A 14985-nucleotide genomic window follows, 5' to 3' on the forward strand; every position below is an offset into this window, starting at 1 on the left:
ACTAAGGATTGCTTTACTGTTTTTGCTGTTGAAGACCATTAAAAAAAATCTCTAGCAGTCATATTTTCTACTCAGTCTCTCTTATTTCTTTGCATTTCATAACATGGCAGACAAACCTAAACATAATTGGTGCTAGGATAGAAGTTGGATTCTGCATGTCAAAGAGGTCCCGCAGAACTGACTACGCAAATCTATTATCCCATAGAAATGGCTGTGACCAGATGGTAATGGAACAAGTGTGTGGACTGAACTCCACGTTACAAACTCACAATGGACACAGAACTTAGATGAGTGAGTAGCTTTGCTGTGGTCTTAATATTATAGGCCTTGACATGCCCTAAAGTTGAAGCCTGCCTAGATGTGACAAAAAGAGATGCGATCTGCTGTCCAGTTAGAAACGGTATATTGTCATTGCTTCCGTCCAGGCTTATTAGGAGTGGGAGAGGGGAGATATGAAAAAAGATGTTTAAATACCTCCATGGCATAAATACACAGTAGCAGAGTCTCAACTAAAAGGAAGCTCTGGAATGAAGGGGCACAGGATGAAGGTGAAAAGGAACAGACTTGGAAGTATTCTAAGGAAATACTTCTTTATGGAGAGAGTGGTTGATAAGTGGAATGGTCTCTCTATAGGAGGATGGAGAAGACAAGGACTATATCTGAATTCAATAAAGTATGAGACAAGTACAGATCTATAAGGGAGAGAAAGGGATTGTACAGCTTGGTAGTTGGTATGGGTGGGCAGACTGGATAGGTCCCAGGGTTTTTATCTGCTGTCATTTTCTGTGGGAGTCGATATTCACTGTGGTTTTAACTAGGAGAGACTCCTGTTTGGGTAAACCATATGGCCAGGCCAGGAGAAGATATTCAAAGGCAGGGAGGAACTTGGGATGTGTGCAGTTATAAAATCTGGTAGGTCTGGCAGCTCATGACAGAAAGGGGGAAGTGGATAGGAGGATCTCTATGCTTTAAGGACAAGACATTCCTCAATAGACAGAATACATAGAGAATATCACTAATGATATGGAGAATATCACTAATTATCTGCTCTGACCACTGTGTCACTGTGGTCCAGGGACAGTATAATACAGGGATGGAGTTGGGGCAGAATCAAGAGTTATCCAGGCAAGTCAGTATTCAGCGACGATACCTGGAAAGCTATCCGATTATCTTAGGAGAGGAAAAATTCTGTCCTAAGTTTACTAGTATTCAGTGGTTAAGCATTTCCTCCACTCCAGCATCTCTCCCCCTCCCACTGCCCTGATCTGGTCTCTCTCTCTCCCCTTTCTCTCCCTTTGGGTCCAGCATCGATCACATTCCCTTTCCTCTTTCCCTCTTGGTCTGGCATAGCTCTTTCTCTCATTCCTGGAATAATTATTTCTCATCTTTTTCAGTTTGCAAACATTTTAATATAAAAATTAAACAAGATTAGTATTTTGCATATATACTCTGTGATAATGCATAGTGCTCAGAATATAAGTAAGCCAAGGGAAGGTTTTGATGAGCATGCTTGGAGGCTTTCCAGACATGGCCCCGAGCTCCAGGAAGAAGTGGAGATGAGGTTTGTATGGGGGCAGGGAGGGGGCTAAGGGATCTGGCCAATTGGAATCTTAGGTCACTCCCAGTGCATCCCCTCTTACGGGAGGGGTCTTAAGCGCCTGGGCCTAAGGCCCCTCCATTGTGCATTTCACGATGCACTGGGAAGGGGCAGGCCTGCCATTCGAGTGAAGGAGGGCCAGCTGGCTGGAGGCAGGAAGGATGCCTCTGGCTGGCCATCAGCATAAGGTAGAGGGATTCTGAGTGGGCTGGGGATCCAGGGGAGGGGTGTGTGAGGGGGAGTCCTGGGGGTTTGGCTGGGGGTGGAGGAGAAGGGGGAATCGGGAGGGGCTACTTTACGGGGTGGGGAGGTGTCTGGCAGGAGGGACTGGACATTCCTCCTGCTGGTAGTCTTCATGTGGGGGGTTGGGTTGCCGCAGCCACTAAACATATCACGGCAGGGAGATCCCTTGCCACGATAAGCTCAGCGGCTGCGGCTGCTTGAAATGTAGGCCAGCATTTTGCTGGCCTACATTTTAGGTGCCTACCATGGGCCTAGGGAGGCGCGTAGGGCTGTCTAGGCCTGCCTAAGGTCACCTGAGGCCACTTCCGGGTGAAGCCACGCCCACACCTAGCCTTAGGCGAGCTTAGGTGGGCCTATGTGCCTCCCTAGGCTACCGCAGGCACCTACAATGTAGGCGGTCTATCTCGGGCTGTTTTTTGGTTTTTTTTAAAAATGTGCGTCTTAATTGGCTGGTTAGGCAGCAGTAGGCCGCCTACAATTGGGATGCTGTTTATAGAATTTGCCCCTGAATGTCCAGGTTTAATTGAGCAGGTGGTAGCCAGCTGAATATCTGCCGCTCTATGTGGCTAAAAAGACAGGAAAAAATGATTGAGTACCTGAATAAATTCATGTAAACCATTCTGAGCCCCCTTTGGAGAACGGTATAAAAAACGGAATGAATGAATAAATAAATAAATAAGAAACAAAAAGCTTGAGTTTGCTCTGGATAGAAACAGCAGCTCTGTTGCAAACCAGGCAATGAAGGGCTTTGTCAGTTTTATAGAGATGTGACCTCTGAAAACACACTGGAAGGACGACTAGCTAATTAAGGTGGAAATCTGACACCATCTCAGGGAGGAACTTGGGATGTGTGCAGTTATAAAATCTGGTAGGTCTGGTAGCTCATGGCAGAAAGGATAGGAGGAAGATCTCTATTCTTGAAGGACAAGACATTCCTCAATAGACAAATAGAATATATGCCACCTCTTTGAGGATACCACAATGAAAAGTTTAAAGGTGAGCTGATGGGGTATATATCATTGGCACACACTGTCATAGCCCCATATGGGAAGACATTTGGTGGCTCTCCTTCAGCTTATTTAGATTCAAAGTGTCCCCAATTTAAAAAAAATAGTAAATACCACTGACCTAGTAGCTGGATTTAGGGCCCATGATTGTAGAGGGTTTTTTTGCCTGCTATACAGTATATGACTGTCTCTGGGAAAAGGTGACTTTAAATAGCAGATCCAAAATGTTGAGAATGGCCGATTTTTCATGTTATGGGTCCCTAAAGCAGACTGAAAAAGTTACATGTTGAATTTCTGTAACTTTATTTTTTCATAAAATGATGGGGTTTAGACAGTTGTATTACAAATTGTTTGTTCTGACAGAATTTATTAAAACCTCATTTTTGTTTCTGTTGACTTTAGTCACTTTTTCCCAAAGATGGTCACAATGATTTCAGGCCAGGACTTTCTAATTAAACTCAAGGCCTAACAGAGCAGGAGAAAACTGCTGGATCAAAAAATGAGAAAGAAATCTTATAAAGTATAAAGATAAATCACTAGGGCCTGAAGTTCACTAACTATGGACTTGAAATAAGCACCACAAAAAATACAACCTTCCTAGTCAGCTACTTGAGCTCACAAGGATTCAAATGGAGCCCATTAAATAAGAACCAAACCAATGCCCTAGGGCACACGTAGACCACGCCTGACTACAAACTGATGCCATTTGAAACCATATAACATTCAGATAGACTCCTTCAATATCCAGGCTATGAGGGTTAGAGACCAGAAGCTGGGATGGAACAATGATCCCTTGCTCTGAATGGAAAGGTTGAGGAACTGCTTAAGCACACTATGGTGATCTTCCATAAGTTTCACCACCTCCAAGATCTTTTCTTCAAAGAGATTACCACCACTGCAAGGCACATCAATGAGCCTTCCGTGCACATTTTCCCTGAAGCCAGGGCCCTCAGTCATGCTGGAGGCTGTTGATGCTGTTCAAAGACTCTGTGGGTTGTGCGGACTGGATACTTTTCACATTCCTCAATGGTTTTCAGTAGCATGCTGGGATTCCACCTGCTTCTCTTGAAGAAGAAACTGGAAACAATCCTGAGAACTTTCCACAATGGTGTGGGGCAATGCAAAGGTATTAGAACCTTAGATTAAATTTTCTGCCTTGTGCCTCATTCAGTTAATTGTGAGGTCCCCAGGAACCCCATTGTTTCTAACAATAGCCCAGGTGATTATGCTTGTCTGAGCTAGTGTGACTGGTGGGATCTATTGTCTTGCCTCAGTTGAAGTTGCTCTTTGCTACCGCTGCCCCCTCCCCCGCAACTGTCGCTCTAAGTAACAGTTTAATCTGCCTAATGGTTATGCTGGTACTAGGTCCAGTGCTTAAAAATCATACCTAGGGGCACTAAAGGCCTTTCTGGCCTTTTTAAGGTAAATTCAGCTACTATACCCTGGTGGGGGTAAATGAGGCCTGTGGAATTGTTCAGCTTCCTGGAGATGTTACTTTCTGTATATCTTCTCATCTATGGAATGACAGAAGAGACTTCCTCCTCTACAGAATGAACCTACTCTGGAAAATAAGTAAGGTCTCAAGACCCCTTAGGATCTAGCTCGTAGAAAATATATTGAATGGATGTCTGAAAATATGTCATTCTTATAGAGTCAAAGACATCTGAAGCCTGAATGCTATGTCCTTAGATGTTTGGACTGAGAAATGTCGACTACGAGGGTTCCCTCTCTGAACCCATTTGACAATGGCTTAGCAGAGATGGCACTGAAAAAAGGCTTTGGGTACTAAATCTACATCAACAATGACTTAATGGCTTGCTCACTACAGAAGGGGAGGCACTGCAAGGCAAGTCATTCAGTACCTGATGCCAGAATTTTGATGCAAAATGTGCTGCATGAGTGTTTTAATGATCTTGCTTCACAGAATGCTGAGGACCATGCTGGAGTTGATCTTATGGAGATGTTTCTCCATGCCTCTTTAGAGGTCAAGGCCAAAGCCTATGCTCTGGAGAACAGCACAGTGCTGTTTAAACCTGGAAGAAGAGCTCACCTTCAGACCTAGTTGTTCTAGATAACACAGAATTTCTTTTGCATCCATGCTCTTGCAGCCAAGTATTGAAGAGAAGCTCCAAAACTGCAGTGCTTTTGCTTAATGCTTACTCTCTTCAGCTACTTATTTGAATGCCCAGAGTCCTTGCTTTGGACTGAGCAAATAAGACATATTTCCACTCTTGTGTTCATCCTCAAACCTAGAAGTTGAAGGCCACTTTGGGTATCTCTGTTGTCCTTAAGGCGAACCTTAACATTGGCTCAGCAAAATTAAGGGATAAGCCTAAACCTCTAGGCCTAATCTGCACCGGGTAACATCCTTGCAGAGATACTGCAACTTGAAGATTTGTGGCCTTATCTCAAACATTCTTATCAAATATTGTGATGATCAAAAATGGACATTTGTTTGCACTTGGGAAAGTCTGTTTCTCTGATACTGTGATAGAAATCAAAACGGTAAAATCAAACAAGGATTTTGGATTTTTACAGATGACCAAAGGGAGAGAAAATTTGGCCAGGTGAGCTGCATGGCAGAAGACAAAAGAAGAAAGAGTGGGAGGACACCACAGTATCAGGATAACCCGACAATTTTATTATGAAATCAATTCTCAAATGTGGATGCAAAAGACTGATCTAGGTTGGGACACACTTTTGTCATCCTCATTTGAGGCCTGATTTCATAATTGTATTTTTGGGTTATCCTGATACTGGTGTGCTCCCACGCTTTCCTTTTTTGTCTTGGACTTTTTATGTGGGAAACCTTGTTCCTTCCATTGACTGCTGAGCTGCTTGGCACAGCCGTAATGTAGACAAAAATGTAATGAGTTAGATGAGCAAATGATGAAGAAAAAGAAAACTTGGCTAAGTGCCCAACAAAAATCGAAGGATGAACAAGGGATTCAATTTTTAGGATGAAGATTTTTAGGATGAAGCCCATAGAAAAGCACTGGAATTACTGAAAAAGAAATCATGCCCATTGATCAAAGCAAGTAAAAAAATGAATCTAGGGGAACTGCAGGGCTGCAGCAGCTTGAGAATTCCTGTATAGGAGCAGTAATGGGGCAAGCCTGTAACACAGGTGCTAACATGTACTTGCCCATTACAGGTGTACATGTTTAGAATAATGGTGTTTATGCGTGTACATGCACACACAAAATACAACAAACTCTCCACTGATAAACAATTCAGACGCTGAACATTTGTTCACATGAAAGAAAAAGCCTCAGGTCATGGTGGGTCATTGAACCAACCCTACCTCCTCTGCATTATTGGCATAAAAAACACTTGTGATTTGAACAATTTGCCAATAAACTTTCACTTAATGTTTCTAAATCTTGTGGTTTACTCCTTCCTATCAAAAAATCCGAAACATTGCCTGGAACTATCTACATCAAATCCACACCCTTACATATGGATACTAAAATAAAATTACTGGGCGTCACTCTAGACAGAGATCTCACCTTCCATGATCACATAAGTACAATAGTAAGAACTTGTTTCTTTAAACTTCGTATCATTCGTTCACTTATCTCTATCCTAAATACCGATTCGATCAATACCCTTATTCACTCATTAGTTATCTCCAATTTAGATTACTGCAATTCATTACTAAATGGACTACCCCAAAAAGAACTACGCCGTTTGCAGATAATACAAAACACCGCTATTAAACTCATTTACAAAACAGGTAAATTCGAGCACGTTACTCCACTTCTTAAAGAGGCTCATTGGCTCCCAGTCACACACCGTATAATTTATAAAATCCTACTACTCTCCTTCAAAATCAAACTTTCTCATCTGCCCCTATTTTTAGACAAATTACTAATTCCTCAAAGTTCTCCCCGTATCTTACGATCTACGGACCAAAAACTCCTTTTCATCCCCTCCCTAAAAGAATCCTACTATACAAGAAGGACTAATTTCGCCATAACAGCACCTACGCTATGGAACTCTCTCCCTCAATTTCTTCGGGATGAAATTCATTTAACTAAATTCAAAACCAATCTTAAAACTTTCCTATTCCAAGATGCCTTTAATAAATCCTAATCATTTCTAACCTCTTATATACTCACTCTAGCCCCAAATTTCTCTTATATTCCTGCGCATAACTCTTATACCAAGCACCCTTTCCCTTTATGTCCTATCCCCCCCCTCTATCTCATTTCCTCTTATATTATGTAACTTTTCCCTGCCTTCCCTTTTTTTCCCTCACAGTCACGTCTGTCTGTATATGTCTAATATGTTTTCACTAACTTTCCTAACACACCAATAACTAATTCTTACTCTCCTATTTTAAACAAATTGTTTTTAAATTGTTAACCGGTCAGATATTTGTTTTATGATCGGTATATCAAAAACCAATAAACTTGAAACTTGAAACTTAAACTTGAAACAAAGTTGGCAAAAAGATCTTTTTATATTAAGAAAATGCTAACATGCATCAATAAAGGTTCAAATTGAACAGGCCAACAATCGTTTCAGGGACAAACACCACTTCTTCAGGGCCCATGAACCTTCAAACACCACCAATTCAGCGATCTACTGCTCTGCTCTGCACACATACACAAGTAAATGCCAAGAGTCTGCTAAATGCTATTCTGCAAATACATACATGGCATGTATTTGCAAGAAGGATGTACAAATGGGTGGAGTTTGGGCAGGGCTCAAACTTACATGCGTAACTTACAGAATACTGTAAGTTATGGGGCTCATAATCGAAAGAGAAAAACGTCCAAAAACCGGCCTAAGTCGGCACTTGGACGAACATTTCCCAAATATGTCCATGTGCTGATAATAAAAACGGGTTTTAGACGTATTTCTAAACGACCTAGGCCTACATAGTGCCGCTGAATGACCAAAGCTAAACGGGGCATTTCAGGAGGAGTGTCGAGGGCAGGACGTGGGCCGGCTTAGACTTAGTCGTACAGCATGTATAACCGAAAGTTATACAGCCCAGGATCGACGGAACTTGGATGTTGTGACTTAGACCATGTAAAACATGGTCTAAGTCACAAAAACCCAACTAAAGTCACCAGAAAAGCACTGCAAACACATAAAACAGACCCCCACACACTACCCCAGTGATCACCGACGCCCCCCCACCCCCATAAAAATATGAATCACACCTTTAAAATTCAGCCTCCAGACCATCATCACCTGACTATCTGGCATAGGAAAGCCTAGTCGTCCAGCACAGAGGCAGCTTAAGTCATCTTGGGGGTGGGTTAGTGACCCATAGAGAGGAGGACCCATGCCCATAAGCCCCTGTAATCACTGCATTGATACTTAAACATCTACACTCCCCTATACACCCCCAAAACCCTTTTCTACTGGCATATAAGTGGCTCCTGTAGCCATAAGGGCTATTGGGGTGGTAAATAAGTGGGTCTAGGGTATTCTGGAGGTTGTTTGGGGGGCTCACCATGACCTATTAGGGAGCTGTAGTGAGGAGAAGACAAGGCACCCTTTTTGTGAAGTTCATAGCAGTGCCCTGTAAGGTACCCCACTATTTAGGTGGCATGTCTGGGTGTTCAGTCCATCACTTTGCAGACCCCTCCCACGTCCAACAGGGCTTGTTCTAGGCGTTTTTGACTTGGACGAAATGTTGGACGGAAGTGTGGTATAAAGATGGATGATTCAGCGGTTTGGACGATCAGATCGGCAGGCCGTATAATTAGACAATTTTCGAAAATTAAAAAAAAAAATTTTTTTTTTTACATATTTTTCGAAAATAGGCTGTTTTTTACTTTGGACGACTTGCGAGTTGGACGCAAACGGACTTAGACGTCCCTTTCGATTATGCCCCTCCACGTGTATATCAATGACATATAGGGCTCTTTTTATGAAGGCACATTAGGGCCTTAATGCGCGGAATAGCTCGCGCTAAATTGCTGTGTGCGCTAGCCGCTACCGCCTCCTTTTGAGCAGACGGTAGATTTTCGGCTAGCGCACGCTAATCCGGTGCGTGCACTAAATGCCCTTAGGCACAAGCATTTACATCAGTACTATGGCTAGTGACAGTGCTTGAACGTAACTTTAGGCACTTATATACCCAGATATGATAGCATTAGCGCATAAGAATCTTCATTGGTTATCAGTTGAGAGGCGAATTAAGTTTAAATCAGTATGCATAGTTCATTGCATATTACAGACTGACTCTTCTGATAATCTGATTTGCTTTTTTCTCTTATGGGCATTATTCTTCCACCAGATTATGTGGTACTTTATTACTATATTTTCCACAGATCATAGGAATACGGTATAAACGACAGCTGGACTCTCCTCTTTTGCTTATGCTGCCATTACAATTTGGAACAATCTACCTGTTTACATTAGAACTGATATCAATTACTTAAGGTTTTGTAAAAATTTGAAAACTTTTTTATATGACTCGTGGTAATATTCGTGCTACGATGATATTTTAATTATTGATTGCTTTTGCATTTTCCCGTAGATTTTACGGCCTCTTTGAATGTAAATCAGCTTGAACCTTATTGGTATAATGCGATTATGTATTAGATTAGATTTGATAAAGGAACTTAGGGGCCTCTGCCCCTTTGTAGAATAGGCTCCTGGGTGCTTAACTGTGGGTGTCCCATTGAGGAACTGCCCCCTACATGTCTGCTGGCCTTCTAGAAACCGCCTGAAGGATCATTCATTCAGCAACAAGCATGCTGTATGTGACTCAGCTGTGTGACTAGTGAACCGGTTTGTCTTCAGATGATTACGTCTCATGGTTTGTCTTCAGATGACTACGTCTCATATAGTCACCTGCCCCCACTCCTCCCCCACAGCCTACACATACACACACAAGCATACAGCAAGGTATAGTGACTAGCTGGTCTCTCATATGCATGGCTCTTATTACATACAAGGATGAGAATTTCCATAAGATGGACATTACAGCATATTTTTCTGAATCTTATGTTATTGCAAAAAAATCTACTACAATCCCAAATATATCCTGCTGCACACATAGATAACCAGTGCGCACTGTCATTAATGCTAGTGGTGCTGAGGAGGTATGTTAAAAGCTGAGGTTGCTTTGCTACCATGGGCTAGATCACTAAGCAAACCGATCATGTACCGATCGGTTTGCGAGCCCTTTGCGACCCGATTTCCCTCAGACCCAATTCACTAACCTGTGTACCGATCCAATCCCGATCCGTGTATGCAAATGAGGTGAATTGGTATGCAAAGCAGCAAGGACGCAATTCACAAAACTTTCTTCTGGCATACCGACTGGCTGGCCAGTTAAAAAACTAGCGACTGGTGAGGACCAGTCGCTTGTGCTAAAACCCTGCTCTCTGCCCCGATTCTCCTGCTCTGGCCGCCCTGCCCAGTCCGATTCTCCTGCCTTTTTGCCGCCCTGCTCAGCCCCAATTCTCCTGCCTTTTTGCCCCGACTCTCCTGCTCTCTGCCGCCCTAACCCGCAGTGCGAGCCTGTGGTTTTAAAGCGGGGCTGCACTGCGGGGAAGGGTGGCAGAGAGTAGGAGAGTTGGGGCGGCAAGAGCAGGGCTCAGCTGGAAGAGGCAGAGAGCAGATGGTCTTCTACTGTAGAAATTCACCTTCCTGGAGTCATAACCCTTTTATTTTTTGGGAGAGCCAAGTTTAAGTACAATTGAATTCATATAGATAATAGCTGCCTACCCTCTCCTAAAGTCACTAGTGAATCTAGCCGGGGCAGTAAAAAAAACACAAACAACCCAGCAAAAACGGACACCAAATGCATGCACAGACCATCTACAGGGAAAGCAGATGGTCTGCGCATGAATCAGGATCGCACACTAGCGATCCGTGCGGTCGGAGGGGGGGGGGGAGGCGTTCCTCTCATCGCCCTCATTTTAATTTTTTTGTTTAATGAATTGGTCGGGCCTGCACGGATCGGCCACGGAGAGTCAGGTTAGTAAATCTAGCCCTATGAGTTTCTAATCTTTATGCCAGAAATGACAAGCAGCAGTTTAGAAAAATCCCACTCCCCAGCTCAAAGGCCCGGATTCTCTAAATGGCACCAGTAGGCACCCAAGCTCAATAAAAATTGCCATTTAAATGATGTTTTTAACTGAGTTTCAAAGCACCTACTAGCGCCTAAAAAAATCAGCGCTGGAATAGCGCCTCTGTGGACGCTTTAGGCCACCTAATGCCACTGTGAACGTGGCTATTGCCAGAAGTGACGTTAGACAATCTAAAGCACCTATGGAGGTGCAATTCACATCAAAGATAAGCGCCAGAAATGGAAAACCCTGGCCTACATTTCTGGTGCCTACTTTGTGGGCAGTGTGATTCCATAACTGGCATTGTTTCTTTATTGATACACGATTGACAATGGCAAAGGTTAGAGATTTCAGTCCAAAGTGTCAAAATCTCCACCTCTCTCATCACTGTACCTCCCCCCCTACTAAACACATAGGGGCCAATATTGAGGGAGGCCGACAAACTCCCGAGGTCCACACTGACCACTAATATTCGATGTCAGGCCATTTCCAGTGACCGGCAATAAATATTCAGTCTGTTTTTGGCCAGCTCAAACGTAGCCGGCTAAGTCGATTTTGAGCACTGCTGGCTACGTTACAGCAGCCAAATACAGATCAGCTATATGTGTGGCCCGATTTGGCTGCTAAACATGGCTGAACAGCACTTAAAATTGGCAGCTATTGCATGATTTAGCTGGCCAAGTTTTAGCCAGTAAGCGCTAATATTCAGTAGAGATAGTAGAGATTTCTCAGTTTCAAGTTTCTTTAAAAATTTTTATACCGCTCAATCAGGCTTCTGAGCGGTGTACAATAAAAATACAGTTTTCAACAGATAAAATAAGGTTAGAACCTGACAGTTAAAAAACGACAAGGGAGTTCAGAAGGATGAAAAACTCAGACAAAAACGAACGGAAACGCGTGGAAAAAGGTGAAGAAATACAATATTTTAAGAAAAGAGAACAAATGGGGGGGAGGGGGGTGCCTACAGCAGTCAGCAAGTGTTTGGCCATTACAAGGGCAGTTAGGTATCAAAGGTATCTTGGAACAGGAATGTTTTCAGCTTTGTTTTAAAATGGGGCAGAGATAGTTCTTCATGAATGTAATTGGGAAAGAGATGATGCAGTCACTGCAAAGTTGTTTGCAGTTAGCCAGCCAAATGCTATTTAATTGGTCAGGAGCCATTCCTGACCGGTTAAATAGCACTAAATATCAGGCACACAGGCTATAGTCCTGACCCCATCCTACAAGTTCCTACATCCTACAGGAGGGGGAGTCTTCTATCCCACTTCTCTGACCAGGCACAGGCCCAGCTTCTGTCATCTCACAGTCACATACTATACATGTCTTTCTACAGTTCGACACTTCACTTCAAATTTCCTTACCTTCTCTGTAGTTCCCAAACCTCCAGCCTATACTTCTTAACCAACCAAACTCCCTGAGTCTTCTACAGTCGTTATCTCACATGTAGGTTACAGTCTTCTTCATTGGCCCTTGATTTTCAATAGTCTCTGAACTCCTTCAGCTCTTGCCCTCTCCCAAAATATTCAACTCCTCAGCCCCCTGCCCCATGGACCCTTCTTCACAATCATGCACTTTCACCAGGGAGATCATGCAATTTCCTTTTCCTTATAACCAACCTCATACATACTCTTCCCACTCTTGTCCAAATTCTAACCACTACCCAGCCTCTTTTAGTCACTCCAGACTGGCACACACCCCTCCCTGGTGTGTTATTTGGTGTTGCTTTCGCAGGTAAGAACCTAATTTCTCCTTCTTTACTATCACTCCAGACTGGCACAGAACGGATGGGATGTACCAAAGCAGTACCCATCATGGCTGGGACCCTCGAAGGGCTGCCACAAGCACACACTCCCCAAACACCGTGTTCCAATGTGCCTGAACGTCCACCTGGTAGTGACGAACAAAGGAATGGAGCAAAGATTAAACCGCCAAGAGGCTGCCTGATCCTGAGTGGAATGAGCTTTGAGAAAATCTGGAACAGGTTTCTGTTGAAGATTCGCCAAAGCGCAATCGTAGCTTTAGAGGTGCTGTCCCCCTTATGAGGACCCGCCAACAGAATAAAAAGATGATCCAACTGCCAGAACTCCTGGGTCCACTGAACATACACACAAAGGACCCAAAGGACATCCAATTTGCACAACTGTCTCTGCTAAGAAGAGCTTTTCAGGCTATCCAAGACCAAGAGGACCACGGACTGGTTAACATGAAAAGACAAAACCAACTTTGGAAGAAAGGAGAGAACCGACCACAGCACAACCCGCTCCCTGAAGAAGGGTGGCCTGCACACAAAAGCCTGAAGTTCAGAAACGCACCTCACAGAAGTAATGGCCAGCAGGAACACTGCCTTAAGAGTAAGGTCCTTCAACATGCAAGAGGTAAGAAACTCAAAAGGAGGATGAACAATCATGGAAAGAAATCATGGAAAGATTGAGAAGGACAAAATGGTGGCCAGAGCAATTTTGCCGTTCTTAAGAAGAGAACCACATCAGGAGCAGAATCCAAACGCCATCCCTGCACAAGACCGCGAAAAGAAGACAAAGTTGCAATCTGTACCCGGAGGGAGGACTATGCAAGGTCCCACTCCAGGCCATCCTGCAAAAACTCCAAGATGCGAGGCAGAGATGTGCGAAGGAGAAGCATGCCCCATATGCAAAAAGATGCCAAATGTGCATATGCACCCATGAGGTGGAAAGTCTCTAAGAACCCAAGAGAGGGTGGAGATCACCTTATCTGAATAACCTTTCTTACTTAGGTGCTCCTGTTCAAGAGCCAAGCCATAAGACAAAAGGGACCCAGATCGACGACTGACATAAGCCACTGCTGTGGCATTGTCCAAGAGAACCTGGACTGACTTGCCCTCCAGCAATGGCTGGAAAGCTAGCAATGCCATCAAATGGCTCTGGTCTCCAGAATATTTATCAACCAGGAAGCTTCCACCGGGAACCAGCTGCCCTGCACTGAGCGACCGAGATATTGGGCTCCCCACCCGAAGAGACTGGCGTCTATTAGAAGTACTGTCCACTGGGGTGGATCCAGACTCACTCCCTGAACCAGATGGGAAGACTGCAACCACCAGTGATGAACCAACCCCCAAAGCAGGATAGGAGAGTCCAGATTGTGAATCTGTGGCGACCACTAACGAAGGCGCATGTGAGCCTGAGCCCAACTGACTACTTCCAGGGAGGCTGCCATCGACCCCAAGACCTGCAGAGACAATCTGTCAGGGAGAAAATCTGCAACTGCAATTTCAGCAACCAGGCCTTGGGAAGGAAGATTCTTCCCAAGCTGGTATTGAAAAGAACCCCAAGATACTCCAAGTGCTGAGACAGAGTCAACTGGCTTTTGGACAGGTTAACCATCCAGCCCAGCGATTGCAGAAACTCCACTACTTGAGTTATGACCCAGGAGCTCTCCTGAAACAACTTTGCTCGAATCAACCAGTAGTCTAGATAGGGATAAACCAGAATGCCCTCCTTGAGAAAGGCTGCCGCCACCACCACCACCACCATCACCATCACAATAACCTTGGTGAAGGTCCACGGAGCCATGGCCAGAGCAAAAGGAAGTACACAAAACTGATAGTGCTTTCCCAAAATCACAAAGTGAAGGAATTGCTGATGTGAGACTTGAATGGGAACATGCAAGTAGTCCTCTGTCAGATCCAATGAAATGTAATGTAATTTCTCAGGTTCAACTGCCAGAATTACTGATTTTAGGGTTTCCATATGAAAATACAGAACCTGAAGTGCCCTGTTGACACATTTCAGATCCAAAATAGGCTGAAAAGACCCCTCCTTCTTGGGTACCACAAAGTAAATGGAGTACCTGCTGGTATAAAACTCCTGAGGAGGCACTGGGACTACTGCTTTGCAGTCTAGCAACCTTTACAGCTTCTGACGAAGAGCCCGCTTCTTTCCAGTTGCCTGACAAGAAGAAAGGAAACGATCTGACAAGAGATGGGAAAACTCTAGAGCATAGCTGTCCTGAATCACCTCTACAGCCCACTGATCCGTTGTGATCTTGGCCCACAAGTGGGCTCCTATCGGAAGTGGGGGAGGGATCTGCAGCGAGTTATTGGGCCAGATGGGTGGAGGAG

The 14985-nt window shown here is 44.1% G+C and overlaps 1 protein-coding gene across 4 annotated transcripts in view; it reads right to left on the reverse strand.

The window, feature by feature from the left end:
• Positions 1-14985, reverse strand: part of MAP3K12 (mitogen-activated protein kinase kinase kinase 12) — a 304527-nt gene that overhangs the window by 99033 nt on the left and 190509 nt on the right. The gene's annotated exons all lie outside the window — the stretch shown is intronic.

Source organism: Geotrypetes seraphini, chromosome 3, assembly GCF_902459505.1.
Source record: "Geotrypetes seraphini chromosome 3, aGeoSer1.1, whole genome shotgun sequence".
NCBI lineage: Eukaryota > Metazoa > Chordata > Amphibia > Gymnophiona > Dermophiidae > Geotrypetes > Geotrypetes seraphini.